Raw genomic sequence first — 17,659 nt, 5'->3', positions numbered from 1 at the left:
GTGATTAGGTCAGGCTCCAGGCTTGCTGGGATAATCTCCCTATTTTAAGAGGAACTATGCTTATAACATAATCTAATCATGGGAGTAAAATCCACCAAATTCACAGTCCTGGGATTATGCAGGTCTTGTGCACCACAGGTGAGAAATCTTGGTGGCTTCTTAATTCTGCATACCACAGGACTTGTTTCCCATGGTGTTTTCTGCAGACTCCACCATCACAATAGCTGAAGATAACGCATTAAAAATGAAGATTCTTTGGTCACAACACAGACCTCTGAATCAATCTCCGGGGAGACTGGATCTAAGAATCTGCACCTAACACAAACTTCTCACATGATTCTGATGCTCAAGAAAATTGGAGAACCTAGAATTTCAGAGTGGCATTTCACAAGCTGGGTTAGAACAGAGCATCACCTGTACTCTGTGTGCTGTGCAGCCTAAACGCCATCAGGACCTATACACTCGCTTCTCCAGCTGGGGAAGGAGAGTATGAGCTCTTCCCAGCTCCCAGGTGAGTCCCTCCAAAGGGGTTGCCCTCCTGTGAAAGGAGCTGCCTTGTCCTCTCTCTGGAAGCCGTCCATTTCCAATGACTGGTTAATGTGGCAGGTACCAAGACCTACTCTCTCTTTGCTTCAATTGGGGCATATCTGAAGGGCCATCCCAGCTTTCATTTTCCCACTGAGATCACCTGAGGCCTCTCTTGTTCGTGCAGTTCAACTTTGTCTGCCCCACCTTGCACCCCTTGCTCCTGTGCAGGCATCACAAGGGCTCTCCTCAAGAAACCTCACACCCAAATCTCCATCTCAGAGTCTGTTTCCAGGGAGCCTAATCTAAGACACACACATAGAGTTTATTGGAGATCTGTCTTTGTCTCTGTGTCTCAAATGATATACCCAATCTGTCATCATCTCCATGGCTACCTCATCCAAGCTGCCATTTCTCTTTCTTCTCCCCTCCGGCATCACATGCCATTCTCTACACACCAGCCCCAGGGAACCCTAATAGCCCTTGATGATTTCTTTGTTTGCTGCCTACTTCCTGCATTAGATGTAAGCTTGAGGAAGGCGGAGACTGTTTTTTGTGGTTGTTATTGTTCACCCATCTCTTTGGATAGAATAAAGTCCAATAAATGCTTGTTGGATAAATTAGTGGATTAAAGCACCAAACTCTCAATGATACAAAAAGACACCACCAATCAGGTATAAGCAGATTCAAATTTTTTTTTCAGTCCACCACTACAATGGAAAGGTACAAGCAAATTAAAATTAGAAAATGGACCCTGTACGTTTTACCCCCAAATTAAGTATATGAAGTTCATCTGGGAACTTTCCTTAAACATGAGGATTTTAGGTTACTTTTGAAAAATGTCAGGGAAAGAAGAAACTGGCCTCTGAGTCATTTTGGATCCCACTATCCAACTGTCATATCTTTTCTGTTACATAAGAGTTATATTCCAGCAATAATGAGTTATAACATTAATATCTGAAGGGTAAATTTCATTCTCTCAGTGACTACCAAAATTAGTGGTACATTTTCTGAGTGGGGAGGGAAGAATAATTTCTTCATAGATTCAACTGAAAACTCTTTAGAAGACACACGAGCCTCGTTCTGCATAATTCTGTAAGTTCTAATGTAGGTCCAGTGGATTTATTTAAAATAAGGGATCTGTTATTTGCCAAGTGAGCTTGAGAAATGAAAAACACCTAAATCATTCTTACCTATAGCTTCTTTTTTTGGAAAGGTGCTAATCTTAGCTGCAGTGATTAGTGAGGAAAGGGGTACATGTTCACTGAGCTAGTCATTCCTGAAACAGGATTCAGGAAAGGGCAGTTTTGTGACTCAAGTGCAGTTTTGGAATGACTTTTATGAAGGAAGAAAGCAATGTTCTCCAGGTAGTCAGAATAATTCAGACTCCAAAAGTATTACCTGATTTATAAGTAGTAATTTGCCAGTCTTGGCTTCTTCAGAGAAGAAAAATCCTTGAAGGTATGTGTATATATTATGTATATATTTTTAAGTGCCAAAAAGTGCATGACATCATTGTTAATTTAAAAGCAAAAATTCAAGATCATAAAAAGAGGGGGAAAGACCTATTTGTTGACCAGAGCAGACTTATGTGACATACAGAGAATGAACTCTTGCCATGTACATTTGGAGACCAATCATTTCAAGCCAATCAATAGTGCAATTGAGTACCCATGGGCACAAAGAGCCTTCCTAAGGAATTACAGCAAGTCACAAAATCATAAACAAAACCAAAAAAATACATATCTTTGGGTCTGTGTCTCATGGACCTAGTTATTCCTGCCTAGATGCCAACATCAGATTGAGAACCATAAAAATTTATTCGAACCAATAGCCAAGGAAGAAACTGAAAATATTTTCAAGAATTGCCTCTATATTTGGGTTTTGGCATCAAGCAGTTACACTGCCTATAGTCTCACACTTGCAAAGAATAATTAATTCCAATGCAATATAAAATGTTCCAGGATTTAAAAAAGAATTACCCAATTTATTTTACAAAGCTAAAATAAATTATAGCAAACCCCAAAATGACCAGCACAGAAAAGAAAAATATGAAAACAGCATTTATTTTGGAGAGACTTCTAGCATTACATAACCAAATTAAGTACGCAGGTGCCCTCTGACTCAGAAATTCCACTGATGAGCACATATCCTGGAAACATTCCCAGGCAGGCTGAAGAGGGAAAGGTACATGGTGGATCATTGCAGCGTGGTGGTGGCAAGGAGATGGCATCACTGGGAGAGTGAATGGGTAAAATGTGGTGCAGGTACACCACACAGTATTTTGCTGTGGGTAGAAGCAATTAGTTGGACATACTTAGAGCAGTAGAAATTGATTTTAAAATATGATACATAGTGAAAAATGCAAGAAACAGAACAATATAAAATACAATATCACTTAAACAATATGCGAACCAGTAATATATGCTTTTCAAAGACACATTCAAATAGAAATAAACATACACATTAAAAGTATTACTGATTGGAGACAATGGGACTAGGATATAAAATAAAGGGAATAAATAAATGTATGTCTGCATTCCAATTTCCATGGGCCTGAGTCCCTTTTGCCTTCATGGGTCCTTTCCTCCATTAGAAAAATATTTAAAAATCATATTTTACAACTGTGTTGATATAAAGAGAAATATATTAATATTATGTATTAAAACATTTTCTCTGGGCCAGGGATGGTGACTCACACCTGTAATCACACTTTGGGAGGCCAAGGCAGGAGGATTGCTTGAGGCGGGAAGTTCAAGACCAGCCTAGGCAACATAGTGAGACCCTGTCGCTATTAAAAAATAAATAAATAAATAAATAAAATTAAAATTAAAATAAAAAACTTCTTCGCCCTAAAAGTACATTTTTACTTCTGACTTACAAGAAATTAAAACACTTTCCTGGGCCCCTAAATGTATCATAAGCCCTAACATACTGTGCTTTTTGTGCCTGATTTGACTCTGACTAAATGAATGAATGAATGACAATGGGTCCTTGTAGGAACAACTGATAATTGTGTGTCAGGAACTAAGGTTTTGGACCTAAAGTGCTCTGCATTTTAGGTCCAAAAACCTTTCCAGAAACAGCAGTTCCTTAGGTGTGTTGAAGAACTCTGACTTATGAAAGCAGGATATTACTAAGACTTATGAAAAAAAAGGAAGCTTTCCCAAAAACGTATTCCATGTGGAAAATGCTGAGTTAAACAAAGCTAAACAGGTTTTTATATCTTATGATCTGTCAGAACCTTTACTATATAGTGTAATACAAGTTATGAATCCCCAGGAGGTGGGCAGGGAAGTTAACAAGGAGGGTTTCCCAAAGCCATTTGACAGTGACATTCTTCTGCTTTGATAGTAGAGGCACTGAGTGCTGAGAACTCCCTGAAAAGCTTGGCCCAGGTCAGTCCCTGCCCCAGGATCAGGCAGGTGAATTCACTCACAACTGTCTGAGCCTGGACGCCTGTCTACCCTGCCTGCCCAGGCAGAGCTGTGCTTCCACTCAGGCTGGCAGACTGTGGCTCTTTCAACCTCTAGGTTGCAGGACAGTCCCTGGGGAGCACTGTGGCCCAGGTTAGGACCAAGTCAGAGATTATGGGTATGGTTTAATTTACAACCTCCGAATACTTAGACATAAAGTATGCGGGCTTTCATTTGTACAATACACTTCCTTGTCTTTTTCAGTTTTAGAGGCTGCCTGCATTCCTTGGCTTGTGGCCCCTTCCTCACATCACTTCAACCTCTTGCTTCTGGGGCCACATGTTCTACTACTGCCTTTGACTTTATTCCCTCCTTTTTATAAAGACCCTTTGATTACATTGGGTCCACCTAGAAAATCCAGATAGTCTCCCTATTTCAATATCCTTAATGTAATCACACCAGCAAAGATCCTTTTACCATGTAAGGAAACATTCACTGGTTCCCAGGATTCGGAGGTGGATATCTTTGGGGGGCATTGTTCTAACAGTCCTTGAGAGATTTCAGTGAGCAGAGCTCCACCTGCTAAGCTGCATTAGACATGCAGTGTGAGAAAAAAAATTGGGGGTGCGTTGACTCACTGAGATTTAGGAGGTTGTCTATTACTACAGCAGAATTTAGCACACATTTATACCTCATTTCATTTTTGCCTCCTGTTTATATTTTGCAATAACTCTATGCATTAAATATGACTTTTTAAAATAAAGTACTTTTAAAATAATATACTAGGAATAATCAATCTATGAGCAAACCAAAGAGTGTTTTTGTTCTTGAAAAAAGTAACTTCAGATCTGTAGACTTAAAAATAAATATTGCCCACATTTAATATCCTAACAAAATTATTTCCTGACTCTGAAAAATCTTCATATTCCCTTTGTTCCAAAAAACTAACAGGTGGCCAGGCACAGTGGCTCATGCCTGTAATCCCAGCACTTTGGGAGGCCGAGGTGGGTGGATCACGAGGTCAGGAGATGGAGACCATCCTGGCCAACATAGTGAAACCCCGTCTCTACTAATAATTAGCTGGGCATGGTGGTGCCTGCCTGCAATCCCAGCTACTCCGGAGGCTGAGGCAGGAGAATCGCTTGAACCCAGGAGGCGGAGGTTGCAGTGAGCTGAGATCGCACCACTGCACTCCAGCCTGGCGATATAGCGAGACTTCGTCTCAGAAAAAAAAAAAAAAAAAAAAAAAAAAACGAACAGATTAGCAATGTTGATTTACTTAGATGCTGAACCAGGTGAAAGTAACAAAGAAAACAAACTTGATTGAAAGATTGTTAAATCTAGTCCTGTTTTTTCCTAGAAGTTGAGGGGTGAGGATGGAGGGAGTTTTTCCTGACAATGGAAATGCAAATACACTTACCTGACTTTCTAAAGCACAATCCTTTCCCTAGTTCATGTAATCGTGTGTTATAGGTCATAAAACGTAGAGTGAGAAATGTTTTACAGTCTTGAATTACAGAGTCCAAGCTGTGCCACCATCCACATGTCTTCTTCATAAGTTGGATGGACTTCTGGACATGTCAGTCTCAGTACAAATCAGTGGTCACCAGCTTTTTGATTGTGCCCCTCTAATCAGGAAAAAAATGTTCAGCCCATACTTCCACTATGTATACTTACCAATGTATGACAAGCATTACAATACATGCACAAAAAAAGACACTAAAAGATGACATAAAGATGAGACAAATAATATTATTATTTCTTTATTTTGGGGATTAGGAAGTAGGCTTTATTGGTGGGTGTGAATAAGGAGGGGCAAACCAATGGGAGCCCCCATAAGTACAGGGCCCGCCACTGTCCAGGGGGCCATGATTGGGGGTGTTTGACCTGATAGCCATCTAGGATGAGCTGCTTCACAGCTACCATGTCTTCAAATTCACCCACATTAATCTTGGTAAAATCTCGCTTCTTTGAAATATGGATCTTCTAGCAGCTAGGGAATTTGAACTTGGTCCTGTGTGGGGTCTTAATCACATACTCCTTGTTCTGCAGCTTGGTGCAGATGAACATGATGACTTGGCCAATGTGGACCTTTCCTCCCATGCCCTGGGGCTTTCAAAGGCACCCTGTGTTCCTATCTAGAGCATAGACCGGAGACAGTATCAGGTCAGGGACAGGAACGTCCATTGGAAAGGGCTGTCTCCAAGGCTCCTTAGGGCAACGCATACAACATACAAGCAACAGGGTGCACACACTACCAAGAAGGCTGATGTTCGCAGCCATGGCACACCTGGCCCTTACAAGGAAAGGAACATGATCAGCTTAACTGACTGTAGGAAATACTATTTTTAAATATCTTTCTAATCATGGCAGCATCATGCTACAATCATTAATATTTCAAGGCAAAATCTTCCCTTAAGGTGTGGTTCCTCATTAATGATAATGGATGTAAATACAACTTGCAAGCCATCTCCTTGATAATTTTGACTATTTTGTCAGACTTTTCATCAAATCTCATTTGACCCTTATTATTTTTGCCTTTCAATGTGGGTAGCCAAGAGTTTTTCTAGGAGTAGAACTGTCTGCTCTATCTTTTTGTTGTTGTTGTTCTTGTTGTTGTTGTTTATTTGCTTGTACTCATGTTATTGTTTTCACCTCAATCCATGGTTTCTTTGCAGGAAATCTTTTTTTTTATACTCTAAGTTTTAGCATATATGTGCACAATGCGCAGATTAGTTACCTATGTATCCTTGTGCCATGTTGGTGTGCTGCACCCTTTAACTCGTCATTTAGCATTAGGTATATCTCCTAATGCTATCCCTCCCCACTCCCCCCACCCCACAACAGTCCCCAGAGTGTGATGTTCCCCTTCCTGTGTCCATGTGTTCTCATTGTTCAGTTCCCACCTATGAGTGAGAACATGTTGCAGGAAATCTTTTTAAGTCATTTGTCTGTTTTTACCAGAGTTAATTTAGTTAAAATTGGAGACTATTATCTAAAAACCAGTTATGACAATATAGCTGACCATATATAAACTGTAATGCATCACACTGTGCTGAAAGCAAAAGAGTGAGGAAACCACCATCAACCCATCTTTTCTGGAACTCCCACTCTTCCCTCGGGTGCTTCTGTGTACGGTACAACCACCACACAAAGCCAGGTGACATCTGGATAAAGGGAGGGTGCCATTGTCGATCCATATATTTACTTGCATAATGCTTCTGGGAAGCATGTGCCATACTCTGTAGAACTCTAATATAAGTAGCTGAGGCCCGGCGCAGTGGCTCACGCATGTAATCCCATCTGTTTGGGAGGCTGAAGCAGGTGGATCGCTTGAGTCCAGGAATTTGAGCCGAGCCTGGGCAACATGGTTTTCATGTTGATGGGGGTTTCATGTAGAAACTCCATCTCTACAAAAAAAAAAAAAAAAAAAAAATTAGCCAGGCACAGTGGCGCACGCCTGTAGTCCCAGCTCCTCAGGAGGCAGAAGCAGGAGGATCACTTCAGCCTGGGAGGCCCAGGCTGCAGTGAGCTGTGATTGTGCCACTGCACTCCAGCCTGGGCAACAGAACAAGAACCTGTTTCCAAAAAAATAAAATGAAATAAGAAGAAGGAAAAAATAAGTATCTGAAATGCAAGTTTCTAAAAAGGCTTTTACATGGGCAATCAGTTTAGGTATGTGGCAAAAGACGCGTAATCTATTCTAATAATGTTGCTATTACAAAACAAATTACAAAGAAACTGAAGCCAGAAAGCCTAATCCCACAGAGGGCTTTTGGCAATTAGGGCCAGAAACCAGACAGTCTGAGTCTCGGGACTTTATTTTCATTACACCATGAGATTATGAATGAGTAAACTTAGAAATTTCATGACCCAATTAAGTCCTGCTGGCCTCCCTTCAGCATGCTGTGCTCTCTGATGAGAGGGAAAGACACAAGCCAAGAACAGGGAGAAGCCAGGAAGTAACAGGTCCAGCCCTGGAGATGGAGGAGGGTTTTTAGTTCCCTGCAAGATAATTATAAAGAAAAGATATTTATTTATAAGAAAACATTGAAAGAATACAAGAAACTACTAGAAGTGGTTACCTTTAGGAGTGAGGTGAGGGTGGCAGGAATGTGGTGGACAAAAATAGGGCTGGGGACCAGACTTCACAGTGCATACCTTGTGTATAGCTCTGATTCTTTTTTTTTTTTTTTCTGATGGAATCTCGCTCTGTTGCCCAGGCTGGAGTGCAGTGGTACAATCTCCACTCACTACAACCTCCACTTCCAAGGTTCAAGCAAATCTCCCATTTCAACCTCCTGAGTAGCTGGGATTACAGGTGCACTCCACCATGTCTGACTAATTTTTGTATTTTTAGTAGAGATGGGGTTTCACCATGTTGGCCAGGCTTGTCTAGAACTCCTGAACTCAAGTGATCCACCGCCTTATCCCTCCAAAGTGCTGGGATTACAGGCGTGAGCCACCTTGCCCGGCCCCCACAGGCACTGTTAACCACACCTACCAATCATGGCCTTCAAAGTGCAATGGCTGCTGCTTCATTCCTGATCTCAAATTTCACACAAGGCACTCACTTCAAAATTGGAGTGATATAGAGAACATTAGCATGGCCTCCGCATGGGATGATGCACAAATTCATGAAGCATTCCATATTTTCAGCTTCCTTTTAATATCATGCGGTTATTTAGGTAATAAGAAATATTAAGTAATTGGCTTTAGATTTTGTAATTTTCTCCCTGAGTTTCTGCTAGATCTTTACATTCTAGTAGTCAATGTATGTTCAGTGAAATGTAAAAATATTCCTGTTCTCTTTGATCAGTATTAATTTCTTGAAATCATATTGTCACTTGAATCCTGTAGCTGTCATTCATCTCTGTTATAAGCAATATTTGATTTTTGATGTGTGTAGACCAGCTCTTCTTCATTTTTTCATCATATTTTCAGATGTGATTTTACATTTCTGCATCTTAAAAACAGTTTGGACATAATTCTAGATACACACTACTAATTTATCTACCTACACATGTGACCTTTGTGAACAGAAATTGCCATGTCCAATCTGTGTTTATACATAACTTTCTGGTTATATACTCCTTAGATCTGTGGATTCAAGTTACGGAAGTGAATACCATTAAAATCCTAGGCCATGTTAATTGATTATACATGTTTAGAATGTTAAACAAACAGGCCAGGCCCAGTGGCCCACACCTGTAATCCCAGCAATTTGGGAGGCCAAGGCAAGCGGATCACTTGAGGCCAGGAGTTCAAGGCCAGCCAGGCCAACATGGTGAAACATCATCTGTATTAAAAATACAAAAATTAGCCGGATGTGGTGGCACGCATGCCTATAATCCCAGCTACTTGGGTGGCATGGAGGTTGCAGTGAGCGGAGATCGTACCACTGCACTCCAGCCTGGGTGACAAACAAACAAAATCACACAAGTTTCTCTTGTGGCAACTATAATTCTGAACCATACAAGGTATCTCTGTATCTAAGTTATCTGGGAAATGTCATTCCAATTTAGCTACCTTGACATTGTACAAAGTCCCCATGGCTCCTCACAGGGACAAATGCAATGTAGCTAAAAGCAAATTTGATAAGCTGCTTGCCATAGTGTAAGACACTCAAGGCTCCAGCTCCAGCCTCAATTAACAATTGCTGTGCTTCCTTCTAAGGATGTGGGGCTGTCTGCCTGCAGGGCTTCGGCTTTGTGGGTGAAATATGCAGGTTTGGAGCTAAACCTGAATTGCTGAGGACTGGGGAGGAGAGGCAGCAAGGTGCCCCCAGCAGCTCTATGTTGCTTTTGCCGGCAGAGGGCTCAGCTTTGCTAGAAATAAACCTAGAATCATTTGCAGAAAACAAGTTCAGAGGCTGGGTATGTTGGTTCATGCCTGTAATCCCAGCACTTTGGGAGGCCAAGATGGGTGGATCACCTGAGGTCAGGAGTTCAAGACCAGCCTGGCCAACATGGTAAAACCCCATCTCTAATAAAAATATAAAAATTAGCCTGGCGTGGTGGTGGGCACCTGTAATCCCAGCTACTTGAGAGACTGAGACAGGAGAATCACTTGAATCCAGGAGGCAGAAGTTGCCGGCAGGTAGAGGTTGCAGTGAGCCAAGAATCGTGCCACTGCACTCTAGCCTGAGCAATGGAGTAAGACTCTGTCTCAAGAAAATAAAAAAATGAAAAGTCAGAGGTTAGCAAGCTATAGAGGCACCAACGTGCCCCCATTGTGTAGTTTTTCTTTAACATTTTTCAGAAGCACCAGTACAGACTGAAAAGACTCCAGCCCTCATCATGGCTAAGATTCTGTTCCTGGAATATAGCCAGATGGACTCATTAAATTCATATTTGAATCTTCTGGAACTATGACTTGAAATGTCTGCAAGTCCCTAGAAGAAGCAGCTTCATCTCCTATAGTGTGTACTGCTACATCCTGCCCCAATCCCCTTCCCCAGGCCACCTCCATCTACTGCCAACAACTCACAACTGCTCCTGCTCATGAGAACTACCCTTGGCCAATGGGAGCCACCTCCGCCAACAGCCCCCTGCCAATGATTGGCTGATGTGAGGAAACAAGAAGCCAATCCATTTGTCTCAAGGGAGAACTCACTGTAGTGCAGTCCACACTCCGGTGCTCCCCTTGGGGCCAGGCAGTACCTGCCAGGGCCACATCCTGACTTAGCTCTTCTGCTCTCTCTTTGTTTCTTCCCTCGTTTTTTCCTGAGAGCACATCCTCAGGAAATCAATGGCATTTGAATTCCTATCTTAGGTTCTACTTCTAAGGAGTCCCAATCTATGATCCCTCCTATTGTATTCCCCTCCCCAGCCACACTGCACACCTGCCAGTCCTAGAAGCGAGACATGTGCCAACCTCAGGGTCTTTGCACTTGTCATTCCTTCTGCCTGGCACAGCTTACCACCAAATATCTGAGTGGCTGACTCCCTCAGCTCCTTTAGATCTTTACTTAAATGCCAGCTTTTCATCAAGATCTTGTTTTGGATTTTTTTTTAACAACCCATTTAAAACTACAAACCCATCCAACACTCCCTTATCCCATTCTTCTTCCTGTACCATTTAATATAATAATAGCAAGTACTACTTATGTAGTGCTTAAAGTGTGCCGGGCACAGTTCTAAGTGTTTAACACTGATTAAATGTAATCCTCATGACAAACCTCAAAAGTGTTTATTAACCCAATTTTACTGATGAGGAAACCGAGGCACAGAGAGGTTAAGAACTTCCTCAAAGGCCATACAGCTTGTAAGTGATGGTGCCAGGCTTTGACCCCAGGCTGTCTGGCTCCAACACTGTGTCACTACACTGCACTATCATATTCACTTTATTTATTTATTTGCTTATTTACTTTATTTACTTATTTGTGTTGATTAATTTATATCTCCTTCCACTAAAATACAAGCTCCTTGAGGATACAGATTTTTGTCTTCTTGGTCCACTGCTGTGTCCCACAGCACCTAGAGAAGTCTGGATACCATACTCAGCCCTCAAATATTTATTAAACTATGTACCTTCTGTGTCCTCAAGCCCTTCTTCTTTCTGGATTCAAGAGAGAAAACAAATTGTTATAAAGTGGATTGGTTCTTCTACTTTCAGCCAATGTTCAGATTGATAAAATAAGAACCTCTTCCTTCCCATCTTGATTGAGCTCTGTAACAAATTGGATGCAATATTTCATGGCTCACAGTGATAATGTTTAAATATCTGGCTTCCATTGTATAACCATGAGTGCCATGCAGCCATGTTATTGCTGGCTAAGATAACAATCTCTAGCATTCTGATCACCAGAGTTTGCAGTGATGTTGTCAAGTTTTTTACCAGAGACAATCAAAACTGGGAGAAGACCTGTGTGAATCTAAGCAGAAAGTTCATGGCCAAAGTCGTTTATTCATACAATCTAGTACTGTTTGCTGGGACTTCAGGGAACTCCCAAAATAGCATCACATCCAAGTTCTGAACCACCTGAGAAATAGTCCCAAAAAATAAGATGCGTGGAAATCAAAATATCATGTTTACTACTAAGAAAGCTGATATTGCAGAATATGGCTTAGATTTAAGAGCCAACTGGGTTTGCTAACACTAAACCCCAGAACTAGACAAACTTGCCCATGGATGGCCACAGACCTCCCCAGGGAGAGCCCTGACCCTGTAAACCTACAGCATGGAGGAGTAAAAGCAGACACATCTTTTCTACAGGTTTCCAGCTCCCACGAGGACTCAAGAGGACACATTTTATCTTCAGGTCAACAGCTCTCAAGAGGAATTGAGAGGAAAGGCTGCCATTCTATCCAATTTCTCCTCTGCACTCACCAGTTAGACAGGTCACTGCATATTCCCAAAAAACAAAAAAGAGGAGTGAAAAAGGCAGAGTGATGCCAGGCATGTCACACTTATGGATACTCCTTCAAATGAAAGGAATCATCAATAGTGGGCATTTTATTTCACAGCAAAATGGGCAGTTGGACTACTAAAGGAACTAAAGTTACATTTTTACTTTATGAATATGGTGTCACCAAATATCTGATAGATTCTTATGATTACCACTTTGTTTCTTAGTTATCAGAGCTAAAGGTGTATTGAAACTGTAGCATTATACAGTTAGGCGTAAAACTTCAAAGATAATCAGTCAACTGCTCTTCTTAATGCAGATGGCAAAACAGAAGGGTTGAATAATTTGTCCTATAACAAAAATCTAGGCAGGTCAGAACCAGAACTGTATCCCCTGTTTGTTCTCAGCTCAAATCTTTTATCCATCCAATGGCTGTTTTCAGCTTGTCATCAAACTGTCTCTAGTGTCAGGAAAGAGAGGAAAAAGAAACCCTTCACTAATAAAAAGCAAAAACATAGCATACATGTCTATTTCACAGCCAAGATGACAGGGTGGCAGTAAGATGAGGTGTTCAAGAAGACAGAAATCATTTCTCTAAATGATGTAAAATAAGCGCTTCATTAGCTTTCACTGTACCTTTCATGATTTGATATCTTGCACTAAAATTTCCTGTCAGTTTAAGTTCATGTGCTGTAGCTAGCTAAGTCTCTCTGTTTAGGGAGAATTAGATTTTATTTTCATGAAATTCAAGAAAACTAGATAGTTGTCTATATAAACATAAACTACAGTATCCTAATGATATCTGCATTATATTATTTATACATAGCTCAAATGTCCTGGGCAATTTTTTAACTTCTACATTTTTATGACTCATACTGTAGCTTTTTTTCCAATGAATGATAGAAGAAATTAGAACTAGCCCCAGTATCTTAGAGGAGAGGGAAATCTTATTTCAAGATTCTTTCACTTTCTAGGCCAGGCGCGGTGGCTCATGCCTGTTATCTCAGCACTCTGGGAGGCCTAGGCGGGTGGATCACTTGAGGTCAGGAGTTCGAGACCAGCCTGGCCAAACATGGTGAAGCCCTGTCTCTACTACTAAAAATACAAAAATTAGCCAGACGTGGTGACGTGCACCTGTAATCCCAGCTACTCGGGAGGCTGAGGCAGGAGCATCGCATGAACCCAGGAGGCGAAGGTTGCAGTGAGCCAAGATTGTGCCACTGCACTTCAGCCTGGATGATAGAGCGAGACTCCATCAAAAAAAAAAAAAAAGATTATTTCACTTTCTATAATGCAATATGTATGCATAAGGGCTTTAAAATAGTGCACAATGGCCAGGCGCGGTGGCTCATGCCTGTAATTCTAGCAGTTTGGGAGGTGGAGGAGGGCGGATCATCTGAAGTCAGGAGTTTGAGACTAGCCTGGTCAACATGGTGAAACTCTGTCTCTACTAAAATACAAAAATTAGCCAGGTGTGGTGGCTCATACCTGTAATCCTAGTGCTTTGGAAGGCCCAGGCGGTAGAATCTCTTGAGCCCAGTGATTTGATGCTACAGTGAGCTATAATCGCACCACTGCACTCCAGCCTGGGTGACAGAGCAAGACCTTATCCTAAAAAAAAAAAAACAAAAAAAAACAAAAAAAAAAGCCTGCCCTGACACGGTAGCTCATGCCTGTAATCCCAGCACTTTGGGAGGCTGAGGCGGGTGGATCACGAGGTCAGGAGATAGAGACCACTCTGGCCAAACATGGTGAAACCCTGTCTCTACTAAAAAATACAAAAAATTAGCCGGGCGCGGTGGTGGGCACCTGTAGTCCCAGCTACTCAGGAGGCTGAGGCAGGAGAATGGTGTGAACCCGGGAGGTGGAGCTTGCAGTGAGCTGAGATCGCGCCCCTGCACTCCAGCCTGGGCGACAGAGCGAGACTCTGTCTCCAAAAAAAAAAAAAAAAAAAAAAAAAAGACACTGTCAAGAAAATGAAAAGACAAGCCACAAACTGGGAGAAAATATTTGCAAGACAATCTGATGAAAGACTAAAAATATACAAAGAACTCTTAAAACTTAACAAGAAGAAAACAACCCAATTAAAAAATGGACTAAAGACCCTAACAGATACCTTACCAAAGTTGATGCATAGATGGCATCTTTGTATATCTATATAAATATATATATACACAAATCTTTGTGTGTGTGTATATATATATATATATGTATATATAAAGATGCTCAACCTCATATGCTTTCAAGGAATTACAAATCAAAAAAACAAATGAACTATCACTACACACCTATTAGAATGGCCAAAATCTAGAACACTGACAACCCCAGATGCTGGTGAGGATGTGGAGCCACAGAACATCCCATTCATTGCTGGTGAAAATGCACAATGGTACAGCCACTTTGGAAAATAGTTTGGAGATTTTTGAGGAAGCTGAAGACACTCTTATCATATGATTTAGCAATCATGCTCCTTGGCATTTACCCAAAAAAGTGAAAACTTATATTCACACAAAAACCTGCACATGGATGTTTATAGCACTTTAATTTATAATTGCCAAAACCTGGAAGAAACCAAGATGTCCTTCAATAGGTGGAAGGATAAACTGTGGTCCAACCAGAAAAGAGAATATTATTCAGCATTAAAAAGAAGTGAAAAAGCACTATCAGCACTATCAAGCCACGAAAAGACACGGAAGAAATTTAAATGCATATTAGCAAATGAAAGAAGTCAATCTCAAAAGGCTACATACTGTACAGTTCCAACTATATGACATTCTGGAAAAGGCTACAGTAAAAAATCAGTGGTTTCCAGGCGTTGGGTGGAAGGAGGGACAAATAGGGAGAGCACAGGGGATTTTTAGGGCAGTGAAACTACTCTGTGTGATTCTACAATGGTGGATACATGTCATACATTTTTCCAAAACCACAGAAGTACAACACTGTGAGTGAACTCTAATGTAGACTATGGACTCTGGGCAAAAATGTGTCAGTGCAGGTCCAGTGTAGGTCCATCAGTTGTCACAAGTGTACTGCTTTGGTGAGGTATGTCAATAATGCAGAAGGTTATGCATGTTTTAGGGCAGGAATTATGGGATATCTCTGTACCTTCTGTTAGATTTTTCTGTGAACCTAAGACTTCTCTAAAACAAAAACCTATTGAAAGCAAAAACAAAACAAACACAACAAAACCTAGATAAAAGAACACTGAAAGAAGTCAAGGGTGAATTCTTGAGGATTCTGGTGGGGGGCGGAAAGATAATAAATTGAATCTGCAGCTGGTATAGCAGCCTAGAAAAAACATCTGAAGACTAGAGGGGAGAATGAGCAGAAACTAAGAACTAAAGGAATGTTGTTCAATTAGCTCTAGATTTAATTCATTTAGGTGATCCCTGTATGAATAACCACAAGTAATTGAGGCTAGAAAAAAATAATAGCCCAAATAACTTATATTCTGAGCAAGGATTAGGAATTGTAGATACAAGGCAGCTTTGTGACATGGATACCAACATACAAAGTAAGATTTTGGGTTTCTGCCTTTGAGGCTTTATCGTTTTAGGTGGGGCTTTGTGATGCAAGTTCTTATTGGAGACTTCACTCTATTCATAGACAAAGTGTAAAGTAGCAAGGCTTAGTCACATTAGCAACCAACAATGTAATACTGGGGACATATAAATTCAGCTTGTTGCTAACTTGCAGTGATAAAAGTCTTTGGAATCCTTGTTCAAAGACAATTCATTTGCATGTGCTTTAAAGGCTCAGGAAATGGCCGTGGAAAACCTTTATTCAAGGTAGGTAAATAAAAAATGTTGCTATGGGATTATTAAAATAGACTGGAGAAATTTCAAGGTACTTCCATTATTTACTTACTCACTAAATATTCTACATGACCTGCCTTAGCCAGGACCATGGACATGCTGTAGATGTGAATTTTAGTTCACTTCACTAGGGTTTCCAAAAGCCATGTTCTTTTGTGTCTCTAAATAAAGTTACATTTGTTTAGGGTCCCCTTTCACTCAGGAAGTTCAATCTCAAGAATTTGGTGGGGATGGGGGGAAGGAACCCTTTTTCCTAGGGTCAAGTGAGGGGACCTGGCACAATCTAGAACATTCTAGAAGATCCTCTGATCTCTTCTGGTCACACTGAACTGGTTGAGGTATTCAGTGTCAAAATCCATGTGGTCCCTTGAAAGCAGTGGCCCAGTCCCAGATCTTTTGACAGCTGAGAAATTAAAGACTTGGTGAACCTTCTCTCTCAGGGGACCATGTAGCTTTTCTGCCGTGAGGTCCTGCCACAGACCAGCTGTGGGAGGGAAGTGCTGGTCTCCAGTACCATAGGACCTGCACACCTCTGTCCCACTCCCAGTCTCTTGAAAACCTTTCAGAATCTTCCCTCGAGGGTTGGCCCACTTCCTCTCTCGGTTGGGGCTTCTTTTTTACAACAAAATTCTATATAGGGGTGATATTCCAAATGCCTGTTTCACGCTTTATCCCTGAACTCTTTGTTTATCCCTATAGTGCCAAAGTCATTAATCCTGAAGTTAGGGACACTTAGTGACTTTCTTGGAATGGGGAAGAGAGAATCCTTACCATTTTTTCAGGCTGCTGAAAGAGTACATAACTCAAATTAAAATCTCAATATGGTTTTCTAGTCACAGAAGTGAAGGTAAGAAAGACAGCCCCTGCCTTCAGGTATCTCACATCCTAGAATAGAGGCAAGTAAAGGGGTCATCAAAATACAGCACGCAGGAGAGATTCCTGCCTCGGGGGCAGGGAGGGAGAGTCTCCCTGGAGGAAATGGTTATGAACACTTAAACAACACTCCCTATGTGCCAGGCACTGTGCCAAGCAATTATTTATATAAAGATATGGAGTGGGGCTATAACTGAACCCAGGTGGTCTGGGTCCCTGCTTAAATTCCTAGGCTTTAGGGATATCTTCAATGGGACCTGAAGAAAAGGCATAAACTTGCCATGGCAGAGCATGTAGGTGCCTGGCAGAGGGTATAGGGTGGACACAGTGCAAAGATGCCCTGAGAGGCACTATGAAGAGGGAAGCTGGAATTGAACTGCCTGGAGCAGTTACAGCTTCGGCCCCTCCCCAAGTGGACTGCCAGGATACTGAAGCTTGTTTCCCTAATGCTCAGAAAAGTGAATCAGAAAAAGTGGGCTGACTAGAGTAACAAAGGGATTCTCAAAAATTCCTATGTGAAAGCGAGTCTTCCCCCAACATTCTATCAAGATCTTGATTACTAAGCTTATTAGATTTTGATTACTAAGCCTCTCATCTAAAATGGAATTATGCCCTGCAAGGAGCTAAATCTGTGGTTCGCATTTACATCCTGCTGTGACTCATTTTCACCAGCAAATCAA

General features: G+C 41.3%; 1 non-coding gene and 1 pseudogene across 1 annotated transcript; one reads left to right on the top strand and one right to left on the bottom strand.

Moving 5' to 3' along the window:
- Window positions 1-6,135: 6,135 nt before the first annotated feature.
- On the bottom strand, window positions 6,136-6,277 carry LOC129465084 (uncharacterized; annotated as a pseudogene).
- Window positions 6,278-8,495: 2,218 nt separating this feature from the next.
- LOC129465137 (U6 spliceosomal RNA) lies at window positions 8,496-8,598 on the top strand. Its single transcript, XR_008651904.1, has one exon. It is a non-coding gene; the product is annotated as a U6 spliceosomal RNA (small nuclear RNA).
- Window positions 8,599-17,659: the final 9,061 nt, after the last annotated feature.

Source organism: Symphalangus syndactylus, chromosome 16 (genome assembly GCF_028878055.3).
Source record: "Symphalangus syndactylus isolate Jambi chromosome 16, NHGRI_mSymSyn1-v2.1_pri, whole genome shotgun sequence".
Taxonomy (NCBI): Eukaryota; Metazoa; Chordata; class Mammalia; order Primates; family Hylobatidae; genus Symphalangus; species Symphalangus syndactylus.
This window is presented reverse-complemented; position numbering and strand designations above follow the sequence as displayed.